Source organism: Zingiber officinale, chromosome 7A (assembly GCF_018446385.1).
Source record: "Zingiber officinale cultivar Zhangliang chromosome 7A, Zo_v1.1, whole genome shotgun sequence".
NCBI classification, from domain to species: Eukaryota; Viridiplantae; Streptophyta; class Magnoliopsida; order Zingiberales; family Zingiberaceae; genus Zingiber; species Zingiber officinale.
In genome coordinates this window covers 134,375,949-134,397,327 of record NC_055998.1, presented here as the reverse complement: position 1 = coordinate 134,397,327, position 21,379 = coordinate 134,375,949, and the positions used below count along the sequence as shown (strand labels likewise).

Here is a 21,379-nt window from a genome sequence, read left to right as displayed (position 1 = left end):
CCTTTCCCAATTCTTTTTCTATCTCATGTTGCTGTGAATTAGTCGGTGATATTGTGACCATTTTTTACTACTCTCGACCCGGTTACAATTGCGAATGATCCGGCTATGCCTCATGCTGCCCAGATTCTATTCACAACGGTTGGGGATGATCATCCATAGCCAATGGATGCTCCGCAGCAATTGAGTCTACCACTTCCACTATTGCAAGTTCATTTGCAAGATCTTCACTACTTGTGGCTTCACCATCTTCCGTTGTGAGTGCTTGAGGTCACCATCTATATCTTGAACGACATCTTCTTCACACAGATTGCAAGCGCTTGCCCACTGCATTTCCAGTTAACCCTATGTGGTGTGGTGGATCCTTCCATCAACTCTCCTTTCGATGGCCAATTTTTTGACATTACTCACAGAAATCTGGCATGACTTCATATATTATCTTCAAATCAAGATGAACTCCCATAGGCAATGTGATCGGAACCCTCTTAACTTTCTCACCAATTACAGAAACCTTTACCAAGAGACGAGCAAAGGTTAGTCTTTCTTGAGTTCACGTCAGTTTGTCAATGTACAACGGCTTCCCAATCTCCAAGCCTATTAAGGTAAGCACCTTTGGCATCCAACAGTCCAGAGGAAAACTGTGGATCTGAACCCATATCGGAATCTCCCATCCTTATTGAAAAGAAAATAGGTAAGCATGTGCTTTAGCAATAGAGGAATTCCAAAAGCAAAATATGGGTCTCTAAGCAAAAGTTTCTCCCGGTCTTCAGTCATATCAAACTTCTAAATTATCCAGCTACTGTTGTGCATGAAAAACTTATAGGGCAGCCTCCATCTACGAGCCACAACCTCAACACCATCCCTTCCTGGATGTCGTCTCATGAAGCAACCTATCAACTAGTAGCCCATTGATTCCTCCACAGATTCAATGTCATCATATTCAACCTATATTCTTTTCCTTGTGGCCTTGTGTTTCTGTAGGTGCATCATCATTTTTCCCTTCTGATTGTCCTTGAAAAATATCATCCCAGACCTTCCATGTCCCGAACCTCCCCAACCAAAACACCAAGGGGTCTATCCTTCACAGGAAGTCTAGAAGCTCCAGCCAGACCTTCAGCTGCACTGGTGTTTTGATTCTGAATAATTTCTTCCATATTCTGGCCATCAAACCCATTCTGTCATTGCTCGTTAACTCAGCAGCAGGTGGCAATTGTACACCATCCTCCGTGGCATTTTGTGCTTGTTCATCAGCCACATGAGAGTTCTCCAAGACTACCAGGTCCTCCATATGAGGGTTATCCAAGCCTACTAGGCCTTCCATATGAGCGTTCTCAGCAATCACCTCCTTTTCCTTGTCACCAAGTTGTTCTAACTCAGTAACATTTTATAGGATCACAACAATAGCTTTTCCACTTTCCTACACGTTTCTAACTCTTTGGGGATCAAGATAGATTAGTGATTGGGTTTAGGCCTTGTTTACAATAGCCCCTTGTCTTCTCCTTGCCATTTTGGTGCAAGAGCCAAATGGGAGGTCCATACATAGGCCTGACAAGAACCTACCATCACCCAAAATAGAAATGATAGTCTGTTTGGTGTCTTGCACCCTCGTACAATTGCCCCTGCACGTTCAGAACAACCACCTCCTCCCTATGCCAAGAAGAGCTCCGGCGATTGCTAAAAAAAACTTAAAAATGGAACCACAGCTTGTTTGCACTAGGAAACCAAAAAAGGTAGAATCACAACAACTTGCTCGCACTAGAAACCCAAAATCCCAACAATTTACTTGTAGAAAAAAATCTCAGAACAAAGCTTTCCACGAACAACAACCCAACCTAGAAAACTTGGAAGCAACCCAACACAAAACAAATGTGGCAGAGGAAGAAACATAGGGGAGAGGGAATGTGAGATAGACAGGAGGGAAATGCACTTCACCTTCACATACTGACCCCATGATGTATGTTGTTTGTGCACTATATCAAATGAACACTAATGATGTTCTAATCAATATGTTGAGTTGGTTAAGTGAAGAGTTAAATAGGTCAAGGTTGATAGGACATTTGATAAGATATGAAAAGTTCAAGTGGGTCAGATTGGATAGGACATTTGGTGGGAATTGATAAATGAGAAGTTCAAGTGAGTCATGGGTAATCAGACACTTAGATGTCAGAAGTCCAACATGGAGTTGGCATGAGATGAAAAGTTCAAGTGAGTCACGGTTCACTAAACACTTGACGATTAGAAGTCCAACATAGAGTTAACATGTGACGTAAAGTCCTAGCAAATCAAGGATGACCAACAGCTAGGCAACAATGAAGTCCCGTAAGTCAAGATTGACTGGATGCTAAGCAATAATGAAGTATTGACAGATAAAGGTTGATTGTGTAGAACCGTTAGATTCGATAGAGGGGGGGGGGGTGAATATCGATTCGCAAAACAAGAGTATAAGCGCAGCGGAAAAGTAAAATAGACACAGTTGTTTTACTTCGTTCGGAGCCTGTGACGACTCCTACTCGAAGGCCCGTGGTCCTTGACCACTTTCGTTGGGCAATTACTAGCAATTCGAAATAATGATTACACAAGAATCGTACAGTGAATGCTAATGAAAACTAAAAACAAATACCGACAAAAGGGAAAAGAACGGAGCGTAGTGTCGGAGCTTTGTTGGCGTTGCACTGAACGTCGAGCAGCAAGACTAGCAGTAGAAGAGTTCTCAGCTTAATTGATTGATTCTGAAGCTCCTGTCTGGGGCTTCTTTTATATGCTGTTCCAGGCGCCTGGATCCCTTCCGGGCGTCTGGAATGTGACGCAGCTGCACAAACCATGATGCTCCACGTGGCGACGACTCGGCTGGATAGAATTCGCCTTCCAGGCGCCCGGATCCCTTCCGGGCGCCCGGACCTCCGGGCGCCCGGACCACCTTGTTCCAGAAAACTCCTTTTTCCTGCAAAACAAAGTTAGTTCGAGGCAAATGTATATCCTGCAACACAGATTGTCAGCACAGTTAAAGTTCAACAAATAAATAAAAAGAGTATGACTTAGATTCCGTCTTTCCGAGACCGGAATCTAGTCACGATCTCGACTTAGACATCCGAAATGGATCTAAGCCGGATCGACGCCTAATGTCCCCTTCCCGGGAACGCGTCCTCACAGTCACTCCCCTCCAGTGACTTACCTCACTTACCTGCCAGACGTCCGGTCAGCCCGTCGACCCGTCTGGTCAGCCCGTCGACCCGCTTGGACTTCTCGCCAGCTATCCGGTCAGCCCGTCGACCTAGCTGGACTTCTCGCCAAGCGTCCGGTCAGCCCGTCGACCCGCTTGGACTTCTCGCCAGCTATCCGGTCAGCCCGTCGACCTAGCTGGACTTCTTGCCAAACATCCGGTCAGCCCGTCGACCTGTCTGGACTTTTCCTGCACACTTGATCAAAGTGTCAGACAACAACAAAACTAACTTAACCTATTTGTCATTCATCAAAACCTGGGTTAGACCGTTAGTGCTACCCGCACCAACAATCTCCCCCTTTTTGATGGAATGACAACTTGGTTTAAGTTAGTGAAAACATATCCAAGAAGCAACATGCATTTGTGTGGTTTTAAAGTTAGTTTGTGTTTTCAAATTGGTTTAGCTAACTTAACCACCTAACCCTTCTCCCCCTTTGGCATTCATCAAAAAAAATGAACAGAGGTAAATAATCATAGTGAAGAGTTACTGTAACAGGTAAAAAAAAATATCTAAGTTTGGTCAAAATTTGAAAGATAAAAGTGCAATTTTTAACACCAAGTAAAAAATAGTCAAGTTGACTGGGGGGAGACAAGTTGAGTTTTGAAAAGTTGATCAAGTTTAACTCTTAAGCTTGTGGAAATTTTCAAAAATAGGTTTTTCAAATTTACTTTTTATGTTTAAGTAACATTTACTTTTCAAAAAAAGGAAAATTTTCAACTTCGATTTTTCAAAACAAAGCAAAAATTAAATAATTTTTCAAGAAATAAAATTTTTGCCAACATTAATTTTTAAGGCTAATTTGATAGAAGCTAAATTTGAAAATTTGGTGGGATTAAACTTTCACATTTTTCAAATACTTAGTTAAATTTAAATTTTGTAAATCAATGTTCAAACATAGGTTAGGTTTTAAAAAGCATTTTTCAAACACACAAAATTTGAGTTAATTCTCCCCCTGAACTTGATATTTAACTTTAACCAGCTGTCTAACCAATTAGGTACTAACTAGCTATCAGAAGATAGTAGCTTTCACATGGTTAGTCAGATTAAGTTGATTACAAGCAGTCAGTTTTTTGATTTGACTGATTAACTTTAATCTGATTAATATCTGAGTTGTATTTAACGTCCAGACTTATGTTGATGCACTGAAATAAGCATCTTAAGTCCAGACAGTTGGCCTATGCATCTCACCCCTTTCTATGTTTGTCAAACACAAGCAAGGTAAACCTAGGGTGTTGGTGAGATGCTCAAAAACTAGTCCTATGGGTACATGCTTTCTAAGGATTCAAAACTAGTCTAAGGCCAAAACTGTTTTTGAAAATCTAAAAATGGAAAGTTTTTGAAAACATACAGTTTTAACTTATAAGTTAAAAAACATTATTTTAAAAATAGTTTTAAGACAATCCTAGTCTATTAGGCACATCCCTAATTTTCGTCGTAGGTTGCTAAATTCACTTTCAGGGAGTGGTTTTGTAAAAATGTCAGCTAAATTTGATTTGGACTCAATGTACTTGAGTTCAATATCACCTTTAGTAACATGATCCCTGATGAAGTGGTGCCTAATTTCAATATGTTTGGTTCTTGAATGATGCACAGGATTCTTGGTTAAGTTAATTGAACTTATATTGTCAATTAATACTTTTACATTCGTGATGTTTAAGTTGAAATCTTTTAGAGTATGCATCATCCATAATAATTGTGCAACACATTCGCCTATAGCTATGTATTCTGACTCAGTTGTAGATAGAGCAACACAATGTTGCTTTCTACTAAACCAGCTAACAAGTGATGAACCTAATAATTGGCATCCACCACTTGTGCTTTTGCGGTCTAATTTGCATCCTGCATAATCTGAGTCAGAATACTCTATTAGTTCAAAATTATTTGTCCTAGGATACCAGATTCCTACATTTGTTGTTCCTTTAAGATATCTAAAAATTCTTTTAACTTGTGTCAAATGGGATTCCTTAGCACAAGTTTGGTATCTAGCACACATACTAACTGCAAATAAGATATCAGGTCGGCTTGCAGTTAAGTACAGTAGGCTACCTATTGCACTTCTATAGTATTTTAAATCAATTGGTTTTCCATTTGGGTCACTGTCTAAGATTGTGTTTACTGCCATAGGTGTTTTTATTTCTTTTGTATTTTCCATTCCGAATTTTTTAAGTAATTCTTTGGTGTATTTATGTTGATAAATATAATTTCCTTCATTTGTTTGTTTGATTTGTAATCCTAAGAAATAGGTTAATTTTCCCACTAAGCTCATTTCAAATTCTTTTTCCATTAGATTAATAAATTCTTCTAAAAATTCTGAATTTGTTGAGCCAAATATTATATCATCTACGTATATTTGTGCAATAAATATGTCTGTATTTAATGATTTAACAAACAAGGTTGGGTCAATTTGACCTTGTTTGAATCCTTTAGATGTTAAGTAAGATGTTAGCCTCTCATACCATGCCCTGGGAGCTTGTTTAAGTCCATATAGTGCTTTCTTTAATTTAAAAACATAATCAGGGTGTTCTAGACTTTCAAACCCAGGAGGCTGACCTACATAAATTTCTTCTTTAATTAGTCCATTGAGAAAGGCAGACTTAACGTCCATTTGGTATAGTTTGAGTCCCTTATGGGCTGCATAACCTAGTAACATTCTAATGGATTCTAATCTGGCTACTGGGGCATATGTTTCATCATAGTCAAGTCCTTCAACTTGACTAAATCCTTTGGCAACCAGCCTAGCCTTATTTCTAGTAATTTCCCCAGTTTCACTTAGTTTGTTTCTGAATACCCATTTTGTTTCTATTATTTTCTTGTTCTTAGGTGGTGGAACTAGGTCCCAGACCTCATTACGCTCAAATTGGGCTAGTTCTTCTTGCATAGTTATGATCCAATCTGGGTCTAGTAGGGATTCATCCACAGTTTTGGGTTCAATTTTTGAAATTAATGAAATTTGACTTAGGTTTCTAAAAGATGATCTGGTTTGAACTCTTAATTCCGGGTCACCAATTATTTGATCAGTTGGATGATTTGGGTTAACCCTTATTGTTCTAGGAGGTTGATCCTCCTGATGTTGTTCCTCTTCTTCATGACTTAGAGTTTGGTTGGTTTCTGGAACAAACTCAAGTGTTTGTGTAGATCCTATGTCTTGTTTAGTTTCTTCAAATTTTACATTAGTAGTTTCTTCAATTTTTAAGGTAACCTTATTGTAAATTCTGTAGCCTCTACTATTTAGGGAATACCCTACAAAAATTCCATTTTCAATTTTAGAGGTGAATTTTCCTAAGTGTTCTCTTGTATTTAAGATGAAAACTGGGCATCCAAATACCTTAAAATATTTTATATTTGGTTGTTTATTATAAAACAATTCGAAGAACGTTTTGTTATGAGTTTTATTTATTGTTGTTCTGTTCTGTACGTAGCAGGCTGTACTAACGGCTTCTGCCCAAAAGTATTTAGGTAGGTTATACTTATTTAACATTGTTCTAGAAGCTTCAAGTAAGGTTCTATTTTTTCTTTCTACAATTCCATTTTGTTGGGGGGTTTTAGGGCATGAGAACTCATGATGGTAACCGTTTTCTAGACAAAAACTGTTAAAGTGGTGATTTTTAAATTCTCCTCCGTTGTCACTCCTAATTCTTTTAATTTTAATATCTTTTTCGTTCTCAGAAAAAATTTGTAAAAATTTCAAAAGTTTCATCTTTATGTTTTAAGAATTTTACCCAAGTAAACCTAGAATAGTCGTCTATAATTACTAAACAATATAAGTTTCCATTTATAGATTTGACTCCATGGGAGTCAAAAAGATCTAAATGTAGAAGTTCTAAGATTGAGTTAGTTTGTGGTTGATTTGTTTGTTTGTGGGCTGATTTAGTTTGTTTGCCTTGTTGACAAGCATTACATATGGTTGAATCTAAGTTAGGTAGCTTTGATAAGCCTTTTACAAGTCCATTTAGTTTACTTATATTTCTAAAGTTGGTGTGAGACATCCTCCTATGCCATAACCATGTTTCTTCTTTTTGTGTTAAATAACACTTAATGGGAGAAATGGTTAGGTTGATGGCATAGATGTTGTCTTTTCTAAAACCTTTTAAGCTTATGGTAGGATTATCTAGATGTTTGATTAAACATTCTGTAGTTAGAAATTTGACCTTATACCTAATATCACACAATTGACTTATACTTAGAAGATTATATTTAAAATTTTCAACAAGTAAAACATTTGTAATTATAAAGTCTAATTTTAATTCAATATTACCTATACCAATTACCTTGAGTTTGCCGTTGTTTCCAAAGGCAACTGTTCCTAGGCTTTTGTAAGTGAGTTGAGTGAACTTGGTGTGATCTCCAGTCATATGTTTGGAGGAACCACTGTCCAAAATCCACTTGGTTTCCTACAGTAAGTAGGATTTAGAGTTAGTCTTTTGAGCATGCATTATTTAAGTGTAGAATTAATTTAAGTTTAAAATTTTGAAATTAATTTTTAAGTTTAAAATTAAAGTTTTGAAATTAATTTTTAAGTTTAAAATTAGAATTTTGAAATTAATTTTTAAGTTTAAAATTAAAATTTTGAAATTAATTTTTAAGTTTAAAATTAATATTTTGAAATTAATTTTTGAGTTTAAAATTAAAATTTTGAAATTAATTTTTGAGTTTAAAATTAAAATTTTGAAATTAATTTTTAAGTTTAAAATTAAAATTTTGAAATTTATTTTTGAGTTTAAAATTAAAATTTTGAAATTTATTTTTAAGTTTAAAATTAAAATTTTGAAATTAATTTTTAAGTTTAAAATTAAAATTAATTTTTAAGTTTAAAATAAAATTTTGAAATTTATTTTTAAGTTTAAAATTAAATTTTTGAAATTTATTTTTAAGTTTAAAATTAAAATTTTGAAATTTATTTTTAAGTTTAAAATTAAAATTTTGAAATTAATTTTTAAGTTTAAAATTAAAATTTTGAAATTAATTTTTAAGTTTAAAATTAAAATTTTGAAATTAATTTTGAAATTAAAAAAACTTTTAAAATTAAAATTTAAGCCTTATTCATCTCACCCGATCTATATTATCAATCAGGGAATCCTATGATTTTGTGAGATGAAATTAGTTTGATTACAGAGTTTTGTTTTAACTTGTGTTAGATTCAGACTTAGCTTTGGTTTCCACAAATAGGCATTCTTCGGATAAACTTCTAAGCTTGGTGAGTCACAAGGACATCATTAGAAGTAACCAACCTTTCGAGGTTTTCCGAATAGTCCTATCCACGGAACTTAGTACTAAATCTTGGTCTAACTGGTTAGGATTCGTTTAAGGGTAGCTTCGGTCAGTTCCACTTGGCCAAATGCACCAGATCGAAACCATATCTTTCTAGACATGCGATGCCCAAGTTTCCCTACGTACTATCATCCAAAAATTTCACCAGTACCATGATTCAAGTTAAACTTGGTCTCTTTTTAACTAATCCTAATTACCCTGCCGGGTTGGTAAATTTTGGGTTACCCTGTCGGGTAAGTTAGTTTTGGAGGTGCCAGCTATTCTGGAACCTCCCCCTGAATTATTGACTTTTAATAAATTTTGATTTTAGGCTTGTGTCGATTCTTTCTATAGTTATGATTAACTTGGTGATAATTTTGTTGATTTTCAAACTGTTTAGATTTTGAATTTGATTTAGGTTTGTATTTTGGATTTTGGTTTGGTTTATTCGATTTTATATAATGTATTTTTTCTTTAGGTATATAATATTGATTAAGTCCTACTTGCGTGGTCAGACACGCTTTCGGAACCCAAGCTAGACTGGTTGATTTGTATTGGGTTATTAATGAGTTGAAGGTTTTATTTGAATTCGACTTATATCCTAGTCCGGTTTTATTATAACATGTTTTTTGATTATTTAGGATTAAGTCTAGATTTTTTGATCTTGTTGTAAATTTTTCTAGCATTTCTTTTAAATTTTTAACATCATTTTTTAATGATAGATTTTCCTCTTCAAGTGTTAGATCTTGAGTTGGATTCGAATTTTTTAATTGTTCCTTGAGGTTTTGATTTTCCTCAAGAAGTGATTTATTTTCATTTTCAACTTTAGTTAATTTACTATTTAAACAGGAGATGATTCTAAAAAAAATTTTGTTTAAATTAAAGTATACCTCATTTGAGCCTTCGGAAACGAGTACGGACTCGTGGCTTGTTTCGGGTTCAGACCCGTCTTCATTTTCCGACTCGTCTTCTGTTACGGCTTCGCGGGCCATCAGTGCGAGGTGGCTCTGATGTTTCTGTTCTTCTTCTTCTGATTCGTCCGAGGAGTCGTCCCACGTTGCTTTCAGTGCTTTCTTTTTGGTTGGCTTTGGTTTGTCGAACTTCAGTTTTGGGCATTCGTTCTTGTAGTGTCCCTTTTTATTGCAGTTGTAGCAAGTCACGTTCTTTTGTTCTGAGGGAGAGCTGATCTTTTGAACATCCTTTTTGCTGAAGCTCCTCTTTCTCCTGGTGAACATTTTTCTTACCAGGTTCACCAGGTGTTCTTCGTCTTCGGAGTCTTGGTCAGATTCATCTTCATTTTCAGGCTTGCTTTTCTTTTCTTTGGAGGAACCTGCAAATAGAGCTATACCTTTCTCGGCTCCAGCATTAGTTTGTTCATGTAATTCTAATTCACAGAAAAGCTCATCTAATTTTAAGTTAGAAAGATTCTTAGAGATTTTGTAGGCATCCACTATTGATGCCCACAAACTATTACGTGGAAAGGCATTCAATGCGTACCTTATTAAGTCTCTGTTCTCCATCTGGTGGCCTATTGCATGAAGCCCGTTGAGGATGTCCTTGATCCTCGCGTGTAGTTGATTCACCGTTTCACCTTCCTGCATTTTTATATTAAAAATTTTATTTAAGAGAAGGTCTCGTTTTGTTACCTTGGCGTCGCTCGTTTGCAGCTCGATCAACTTGTCCCATAGCTCTTTAGCGTTTTGTGTGGACCGACTGTTCAGTTCTTCTCTTGTCAATCCGCATTGTAGAGTGTTGATCGCCTTATTTTCCGTTGATGCTTTTTCTTCAGATCGTGTCCAGTCTTCAGGATCTACTAGATTGCCGGCGTTGTCCACCGGAATTTTGTAGGATCTCGTGATGCTCATCCACCGGTCGAAGTCTGTTTTGAGGTAGACCTCCATGCGCTTCTTCCAATAGGGAAAGTCGTCCCCGTTGAAGAGTGGAGGTCGCACTGTGCTAAATCCTTCTTGTTGGGACATTCTGAGGTAAATAACCGAAAAAAATATCCCAAGACTTGGTCTTAGATTAGTAGTGCGGGAAGAGAAAAATAGTAAAAAATCTAGATTGATATTGAAAAAAATGATAAACAAGTTTTGAGTGTAAACTGAAAACCAAAAAAAATCACCTCGATTGGTGGTTGCACCAAATCGAGGACCTGCTCCGATACCACTTGTAGGACCGTTAGATTCGATAGAGGGGGTGAATATCGATTCGCAAAACAAGAGTATAAGCGCAATGAAAAGTAAAATAGACACAGCTTGTTTTACTTGTTCGAGCCCGTGACGACTCCTATCAAGGCACGTGGTCCTTGACCACTTTCGTTGGGCAATCACTAGCAATCAAAATAATGATTACACAAGAATCGTACAGTGAATGCTAATGAAAACTAAAAACAAATACCGACAAAAGGGAAAAGAACGGAGCGTAGTGTCGGAGCTTTGTTGGCGTCGCACTGAACGTCGAGCAGCAAGACCAGCAGTAGAAGAGTTCTCAGCTTAATTGATTGATTCTGAAGCTCCTGTCTGGGGCTTGTTTTATATGCTGTCCCGGGCGCCTGGAATGTGACGCACCGCACAAACCATGATGCTCCACGTGGCGACGACTCGGCTACGGCGCCCGCGCCCGGACCACCTTGTTCCAGAAAACTCCTTTTTCCTGCAAAACAAAGTTAGTCCGAGGCAAATGTATATCCTGCAACACAGATTGTCAGCACAGTTAAAGTTCAACAAATAAATAAAAAGAGTATGACTTAGATTCCGTCTTTCCGAGACCGGAATCTAGTCACAATCTCGACTTAGACATCCGAAATGGATCTAAGCCGGATCGACGCCTAATGTCCCCTTCCCGGGAACGCGTCCTCACAGTCACTCCCCTCCAGTGACTTACCTCACTTACCTGCCAGACGTCCGGTCAGCCCGTCGACCCGTCTGGACTTCTCGCCAAGCGTCCGGTCAGCCCGTCGACCCGCTTGGACTTCTCGCCAGCTATCCGGTCAGCCCGTCGACCCGCTTGGACTTCTCGCCAGCTATCCGGTCAGCCCGTCGACCTAGCTGGACTTCGTGCCAGACATCCGGTCAGCCCATCGACCTGTCTGGACTTTTCCTGCACACTTGATCAAAGTGTCAGACAACAACAAAACTAACTTAACCTATTTGTCATTCATCAAAACCTGGGTTAGACTGTTAGTGCTACCCGCACCAACAGATTGGATATGGGACAATGGAAATCTTAATAGGTTGAGGTTAACAAGATACTAAGCAAGGCAAGAATTCAATTTGTACAAAGCGATGAAATAGGAGTATCAGTCGATTGATAGAGTGTATCAATTGATGAATAAGTATAAAATCCCAAAACTAGGGTTTGCTACAGCCATCTGCTACAATAATCTATGAACAGTAATATGCTACAGTACTTATGAATACTAATCACTACAGTATCTATGGATATTAATTGTTATAGTAACAATCGACTAATGAGTTCAATCAATCGACTATTGATGTTACTGTTGCAACAGAGAGTTGAGAAATTGATTCTTCAACTGGATTGATTATGATCGGTCGACTGATGGATTTTATCAGTGAACTGATGTTATTATTCAAGCGAACAGAATATTTAAAACTTAACTATGAGATTTGACTATTGTTTAATCAATCGACTGATGGTAATGGGTAGTGAACTGATAATGAGGATGAAGTCGTTAAGTGATAGGTCATAGCAACATTCGAATTTTTGTGAAACAATTGACTGATGAGTAAGGTCAGTCGACTGATAGGCAAAAATCAACCCCTACCTAAAAGCTATAAAGGAAGAGTTTTGAAGAGATTTTCGGAGTCGATTCTTGAGAGGTTGGAGATGAAATATATTTCCTACCATCAAGAGACTATTCAAAGCAATAAGAAAGCATCCAAAGTAAAGCTCACTTGTGTAAACAGTTGGTACAATTAACTTCTAAGATTTTGATATTTGACAATATACCTATGTCTAGTCAAGATTAACTAAAGATTGATCCATATAGGATCTAATCTTTGGAAGTGAGCTAAGTCAAGTCAAAATTAACTAATGACTAGAAAAGGTAATGTCTATTTAGGTCAAAGGTTGACTGGATGACTAATAATGAAAAGTCTTAGCAAAATGTTAGGCAATGGGAAGTTCAAGCATCCAAGGATGATTGGATGTCTGGCAAGTGGCAAGTCCAAGCGAGTTTGGAGGACTGGAGGTTTGACAAAGGAAAATCATAAAGGAGTTAATCCTAAGTCATGAGATTCTAAGGAGAGGACCTTAGGTGGTAAAGTCTTGGAATAAGTCCAAGCAAGAAACCTAGTAAGTCGGTAAACTTATAAGGTTGGGCCTGATTCTAAGGAAGTGATTCTTAGGTGGTATGTTGGTGCAGGAGCATCAGATGATCTAATCTAAGTTTTGATAATGACAAAGAGTTTAAAGTTAAGGGTTATTGTGGTTCTAATAAGTCTGATTGAGTATGCAAGAAAGTCCTAAGTATGTTTAGGCAAGGTAAAAGACTTACTGAATACTAGGCAGGTGGAAAGCCCTAGTTATGGCTAAGCAAGGGAGTCCTGGTCCGAGAGACTGGACGGAAGTCTTAGCAGATTAAGGACATCGGGCGGAAAATCTTACACGTCGAGGACAGTAGGTAAAAATCCTCGAGGTCGACATAGTAAGTGAAAGGCTAGACGGATCGAGAATTGAACATCCAACATACCAAAGCAGTATCTTATCATATTTTTATTATAAAAATATTTATACTTTATCATAGTTTTAGTAGATATGGTCATAATTGCTATAACATATTTGATATAGTCATAACTATTATAAGTAAACTAACATTATTTTTTTAATCAACTGGCCCAAATTACTAAATATAAAATATTATTATATTAAAATACTCTTTAACAATTTGATCAAAATTACTTTAACATTGTCATGATATCCATGACTATAGCTATTATTACTTATGATAATTGTGGGCATATGTGGTAATGGTAATTCGCTCACCCATGTGTTTCTTATCGATGGTTCCATAGTGAGATGAAGACAATAAATTTTAGTGACTAAGTGACATTTTTAGATGAGAGGAATTTTATTCCCTAAGTAATTATTCCTCCAGATGATAATTATGAATATAACTACTATAACATAGAGCAACTATGATGATAATAATAAAATTATTTCAACTTAGTTGAAATTACAAATGATAAATTGATTATGTCAAAATACTTTTACCAATTCAATCAAAATTACTCAAACTTACTCAAGTACATTTGCGACAACTCATAGCAACTATTGCTATGGATAAAATTGTTGCAATCACGATCAGTCAAATGATTTTGAAGTTTGAATCATTTTCATAAAGTTGATAAAAAAAATCTTCACATAATAATATTTATCCATTATAATTTTAATTAAATTAGAACAATTTTATTGTATTATATTAATTATGACTATATATTTTATAATAATATTAAAATAAAAATATTTTTAAGTAAAAAATATAATGGAGTTCTATTTTATATTTTTTTTAAAAATATTAAGTCCTTTTTACTAGTCCATTAATTTTTTCCCCTAAGAGTTAATGATCGTCCTCTCTTCTCCTCAAGAGCATCCACGATAAGTGCTCTCATTGTAGCTCCCGAAACAATGGTACGATGATTAGATTTGTTAACATATAACTACAAAATTTAAAATTTGAATATCAATTACGATACATTACAAGAGATTTGAGACCTCCCATTGTGACGATGTGTCAAATAAAAGAAGCTCCCTCCCGCAGTGGGAAGGAGATTCTTTTTATAAATTTGGGAAGTCGCTTCTTCTTATTATTTTTTAAATTAAAGTAATTTTATAATTTTAATTTTTTACTTTTTTAAAAAACAATCAACAAAATAGAAAAAGAACTTTGTTGAATGGCTAAAAATTAGTTCAATAACTATTTTTTATTTTTTTTTTTAAATTTCTCTGTATTTTATTTATTCCAAATAGTTATTATCTGTTACAAACTAGCTTATATATAACCATTAAGAAAACTAGAACCCTCTATTCTATAAATATTGTCTTCTCGATAATGCAAATATCTTCATTTATTCCAAATGTATGGAAATTTGGATCGATCTAACTGATCTATGATCCATAAATTTTAGGGAAATGAATTAATGGATAATGTAAAGGATATAGATAAACAAATAATTCTCCAGTTATATTGGCAATGACAAATTATACATCAAAGTGGCAATGACAAATTATACATCAAAGAGATCAAAGTTCTTCCAACAAAATATAGAGGAGGAGGTATTTGAATCGGGATCATGAAACTGGATAAGCTCATCTTTTCAATGATTTCTTCTTTGATGAGTCGGTACATTCTGATGATGTGTTCGAATGTTGGTTTTGGATGCAAAGAGGGTTTATATAGAGTAAGTTTTTTTATTTTTAGTGTGTTGTGAATGTGAAATTGCAGGTCATAGAAAAACTCTGCCGCCAATTCCTACCTTGGAGATGTCATAGGTCTTTTGCATTTTCTTACGCGGCATCAAATTAACCCTAAACCCTTTTATCCTCGTCGGTATCCGTCTTGCCCATTGTCATTCATAGCTTCTCCATGTTGAATAAGTGTGAATGGAGAAGAGGTGGAAGAGAAGAAACTCCATTGTGAATGGGAATTTAGTCCCACATTGGAAGTTTCAAGGCAAGTTTGTTGGTTTATATTGATTCACATGCATTGAGGATGTGAACAAATGCATGGGGAGAGGCTCCCTCTCACGCGTGGGTGCGCAGGGGGGGTCCAAATCCAGGGCCCGGATTGCATTGAACTAAGATGACTCGAGCGCGACCTGCGCACACGAATGTCGGACCGGTCGGGGCAAAAATTTGTCCACCGGTCGGGGCAAAAATTTGTCCAAGCAGAACAACCAACATTTTGCCACGTTGAACTTTTTGTTGTTGTAAAACGGATACATTAATTCGAGATTAATGCAGAATAAAACCGGCCGAATAATAATGAGTGAAACGGTGGCCGTTTCGCTGTTCGGCTAATAATGACCATTAAGGTCATTAACACTGTCGTTGATCTGAGCTCCTATATAAGGAGATTGTGATCACAGGTAGAAAAGAAGAGAGAGCAACAAAAGCAAAGGTCCTCCTCGTTCCCCTCTGTCGTGCAACTCCTGCTCGGCAGAGCGTCCGTGATAGTGATCGGGTGTCACTCAGTTCGCCGTGACCACCAGTGCTTGGTGGAGTCCACGGTCAGATCGTTGTATCCTGGGAAACAGACCTCCCGAATAGGCCTCGAAGCACAGCCGGAGGTGGGGGCGAATCTGTTTCAAGGAAACTGCGAACTCGCAGGCCTCGATCAATCATCCTGACCTGCTGTTCGGCTAAGCTGCAATCCTGACCTGTTGTACGGCTGGTCTGTTGACCCGAGCTGCCGACCCGCCGAGCTAGTCTGCCGACCCGCTGAGTTGGTCTGCCGACCCGAGCTGCTGACCTAACTTGCTGCTCAGACGATTTGCTCAAAACCAGTCCCTGCTGACAGCCTGAGATTATCAGCTCAGGTCATCTCAATTGTAAGTTGAATTTAAATTCGGTATAATTTTAAATTCAACTAAATATCCTATATATCTCCGGCTACAAATTATTTGGTGGCCAACACTCCAGTCCTATCTATCCATCTCAAACGATTGCAGCAGAAGAGGCAGAGTCCCAGAGATGTGTGATATAACAAATTCAACAACAAAATAATTCCACCACAAAAATATCAACCGAAAGCTAAAAATCAACATAACACTCCCACCACCACCATCACCACCACCGTCTATCGAACTTAATAATGAAACCACTGTGACAGGAATTAAATGGCCACGGTAATAATTCACCATCCGAAGCTGGCGAAATTGAGAAAATAAATGTATAAAATATAATGCAAGGAGAGGGAAGCGTGAGAAAAGAGAGAGTGATGTGACGGCTGTAACCTGAGAAAACTCCATCATCAGGAATTAAGAAGCCCCAGGCACTCCCACTGCCCCCTCTTGCTCTGCTCACCATAAACAAAGAGCTACTGCTGCCATCAAGCATCTGCTCCTCAAGCTAAAGTTTTGATTCTTAGGAATTGGCTGGAAGAAGAATTTAGAAACGAACTTCATGTAGTTTGTTGTCCAATTGCTGCATTTTCCGTCTCTTTGCTGCGGTTTGTGTGGCGTAACAGCTAGAAATAGAAGGCGTAAAGGTGTTCTTTTTCTTTCACTTTCTGTCTCTTGGTTTTTTGTTTGGGTCATTTTGTTGGTCGAGTGGCAGTGTACTGGCTCGGCGCGCCGCTACGCACGCGAAATGGCCCTCGCCTTGCGGTGTTTTAAGGAGAACCATACGAGTACGCTCATCTCACTTGTTTCTTCACCTCCTCTATCTCCTCTTCTATAATATGTTACTCCTCAAAGCCAGATGTGTTCTCCCAATTATGTTCTCGTCTGTTGAATTTTGGCGTAAAAGTTCGTCTTTGGCGCTCGCTTGAAGGAGATTTCGAGGTGTTTGTTGGGGGCTCCTTTTCAAAGGATGCTGTCTCAGAAGCATGCAGAGGAAACTGCCATTGCCGCGGATGGCATTAGTATTCTTGACCAGGAGCCGGGCGGCGCCAAAGAAGGAGACGCCGAGCCCTCTGCCGGGTTCAGCTTGAAGAGCCTCCTCTGGCACGGCGGCTCCTCCTGGGACGCCTGGTTCAGCTGTGCTTCCAATCAAGTACCTTTTGAAAGATCTTTTGGTTGTTTTTAGATTCTCATGGACTCAGTGCAAATAGATTTTAAAAAAAAAATCATCTTTGTTGTTGACTGCAGGTGGCGCAGGTGCTGTTGACGCTGCCCTACTCGTTCTCGCAGCTGGGGATGGTCTCCGGCGTGATCCTGCAGCTCTTCTACGGCTTCATGGGAAGCTGGACCGCCTACCTCATCAGCGTCCTCTACGTCGAGTATCGCACGCGGAAAGAGAAGGACAACGTCAGCTTCACCAACCACGTTATCCAGGTCCTCCTCCTTCTCTTCACTTCTTCCTTATCTTCTCCATGCACTCTCCCCTCCCAATTTGCAACCTTTTCGGAACAGAACAATTCCTCCTTATCGTTCCCCAGATTCCCAGCTAGCCAATAACACAACCGCCTAAAGTTGCTTCTTTTCTCGCTTTATTTCATTCCATTGATTCCATTAACCATTAAATTGCTTTTGCAGTGGTTCGAGGTGTTGGACGGGCTGCTGGGACCGTACTGGAAGGCCGCCGGACTCGCTTTTAACTGCACTTTCCTCCTCTTCGGCTCCGTCATTCAGCTCATCGCCTGCGCAAGGTTTCTCCTTTTTAGCCTCTGTTTGGTTATTCCACTGTAATTTTCTCGATCGAATGAGATTTTTTTCCCCTTTATTTTTGTTTAATTTGACGCAGCAACATCTACTACATCAACGACCAGTTCGACAAGAGGACATGGACTTACATATTTGGGGCCTGCTGCGCCACGACTGTGTTCATCCCCTCCTTCCACAACTACCGGATTTGGTCCTTCCTCGGCCTCGGCATGACCACTTACACCGCCTGGTACCTCACCATCGCTGCCGCCGTCCACGGGCAGGTACTGTCCTCCCCAACCACCACGCTCATCCATGCTAACATTATGCAGAGAGAGACAAGGAATGATGCCACCATCGTTCTCAGGTGGAAGGCGTGACCCACTCAGGTCCAAAGAAGCCGGTTCTTTACTTCACTGGCGCGACCAATATCCTCTACACCTTCGGCGGTCATGCCGTTACTGTGTGAGTGCTCTGCTCCCAAACACTTTCTCTGTCTCTGTCTCTGTCTCTCTTCCCCCAACCTTCATCTATATAATGTTAACCAAAACCATAAAGCTCACCTCTGGAGCTGATTTGAGAAGCATGTGATCATTAATTTTATCCAATATTATATACGCCGAAAAGTGGTAGAGGTGCTTGTGAAGTGCAAGTTTCAAGCAGCTTAAAAGAGTTGAAAGTAACAGTTGGATGTAGCCAACACTTGGAAGGCAGTCGAAGCCATGAGGTGGGATTTGTTATCTTCCTCAAGTGTACCGTGTTGGTCGGATCGTGCTCCACAAAAGCAAAGGAGAGAACCAAAGACAAAATGATAATTATGTAACTGAAAGCAAACAGAGGACCACCTCAGAATTTGATCTCATGCCACCATTTTTTTAATACATTTATAGTTTCGGTAATTGTCTCGAACTGTGAAGTTCGTATGTCTTTATGCTATCCTTAAAAGTAACGTAACCCAAACATGTCCTCAGGGAGATCATGCATGCCATGTGGAAGCCGCGAAAGTTCAATTACATTTACCTTCTAGCTACACTATATGTTTTCACCCTCACATTGCCGTCGGCGGCTTTCATGTACTGGGCATTTGGCGATGAGTTGTTGTCTCACTCCAATGCCTTCTCACTGTTGCCCAAGTCAAGGTGGAGAGATGCTGCAGTTGTTCTCATGCTCATCCCAGTTCATTACCTTTGGGTTTGCTTGCACCCCTCTTTATTTTGTTTGGGAAAAGGTAATCGGCATGCATGATACGAAGAGCATGTGCCTGCGAGCCATCGTACGCCTCCCGATTGTTATGCCGATTTGGTTCCTAGCCATCATCTTTCCTTTCTTTGGGCCTATCAACTCCGCCGTCGGTGCCCTCCTGGTTAGCTTCACTGTCTACATTATTCCTGCTTTGGCGCACATCATCACCTATTGGACATGGTCTGCACGACAGGTACCATCTCTATTTCTTTCTTCTAATGCAACAACAACAAATTTATGTTTCAGCTGCTTGCTCCAATCTTTTTGAGAACCCAGTGTGCTTTCTTCTGGTTAATTTTAATTAGTTTTCTTTGCGTATAAGACTGTGATTCAATTATTTCTTTGTCGTCAACTTGGTTCTGATCCTGAAATATAACTGCATATCTTGTGGCATGGAAACTCTATTACTTTCTTACAAAATGACTGATACTTGAAGAATTATCCAAGAAAGCTAGTCCCACTCATTTGGTCCTCAGGGTTTGCTTGGATGCAGACATAACATTTAATGGGACAGTAAGTCCCTTTAATCTTCTTGGCCTCTTCTCCATTCACCACGGCATTTCATCTGTTGTCGATATCAAATGCTTTAAGACTAAATACAATCACCTAAGATCTCCCAATAATTAGCATGCTATTTTCAATTAGTTACTCCTTGCATTGTGAAAGCATTTATTAGCATGTCACTGTCTCTTAATTCATGTTATGGAGTATCACAGTTTCCTTCTTTATCTTGGTGATCATCTCAGAATGCTGCCGAGAAACCGCCATTTTTCCTACCTAGCTGGACCGCCATGTTCCTAGTGGACACCTTCATCATCGGGTGGGTGCTCGTGGTTGGGTTTGGGCTTGGTGGGTGGGCTAGCATGACTAACTTTATTCGGCAAATCGATACATTCGGCCTCTTCGCCAAGTGCTACCAGTGCCCCAAGCCCCACCCTGAGCCAGCCCTTGCACCAGAACACCACTGAGCCGGGCGAAATGGATAAGAAGATATCAGTCATTCTGCTTTCTTCCGCAAACTGAATTAACCTTTGGTTGTTTGTTTCTTTTCTCTATATAGAAAGTAGTACCTGTGAGGAAAAAGAATGAATTTAAGGTGCCTCTCATGCCCTCCGACATTAATTTGTTGAATGATTCACATCGTGTTATTTTTTTTTTTTTTCTTTTGTTTTTTAAATATAAACTTGTTAAAGTTAATGTGTTGACCATCAATATAAGGAAGTTGGATCATCACTCTTCCATCATGCATGCAATTGAATCAAAGAGTCACCTTGATAAGCTAAATGGTTACTTAGCATTTAAGCTTACTTACCCTCTAAAGTTTAGCATTTAAGCTTACTTACCCTCTAAGTTTAGCATTTAAGCTTACTTACCCTCTAAGTTTCTTTCAAGTCTATATAATGGCTTTGTAATCAAAAGTTTAGAATATAGAAAACAAAATATCTCTTTCTCCTCAAGAGTTCTACCAAAATTCTTCAATAGTTGGTATCAGAGCCTCCAGGTTCTACCAATCCAAATCCATGGCTAGCTCGAGCTTAACAAACATCAATCATCTCATCCCAGAGTTTAATGGCGAAGACTATGATTTCTGGTACGTAAAGATGAAGACCATCTTTCGATCTCTTAACCAATGGGAGATTGTGGAGAATGGAGTGCAAGAGCCCGAGGAAACCACCGATCTGAAGAAATTAGAGAAGTCTCGACAAGCCGACGCAAGTGCTCTCTCAATCCTTCAAAGAGCAGTCACTAAGGCTATATTTCCCAGAATCATGCGTGCCGACACTGCTAAAGAAGCATGGGAGATCTTGCAGAGCGAATTTCAAGGAGATGTGAAAGTGAGAGCGATTAAGCTCCAATCACTACTCAAGGAATTCGAAAATGCCAAGATGCAGGAGAAAGAAACGCTCATGGAATTCTCAACCAGAATCTTTGATTTGGTCAACATAATGAAATCTCATGGTGAAGATATTACAGATCAGAGACTGGTACGAAAGATTCTCATCTGTCTTCCTGAGAAATATGATCTCATTGTTGCCGTCATTGAAGAAACAAAGGACCTAACAACACTCACAGTTCAAGAAGTGATGGCGTCCCTAAAATCGTTCGAGCAAAGATTGTCCAGACATTCTGAAAAGCCAATAGAGGGTGCATTCCAATCAAAGCTCAAAATTGGTAACAACGAACGAGAGGGCCAATCACGAGGTGGATGGAAATCAAGAGGACGAGGTGGACGTAACTCAAAAGGAAGAGGAAAAGATAACTCATCGAATTGCAGCAACTGCAATAAGCCAAATCACTCCGAGAAGGACTGTTGGTTCAAAGGCCAATCGAGATGCAAAATAT

At 38.7% G+C, this 21,379-nt stretch overlaps 1 pseudogene; it reads left to right on the top strand.

The window, feature by feature from the left end:
- Positions 1-16,323: 16,323 nt before the first annotated feature.
- On the top strand, positions 16,324-20,284 carry LOC122002696 (annotated as a pseudogene).
- Positions 20,285-21,379: the final 1,095 nt, after the last annotated feature.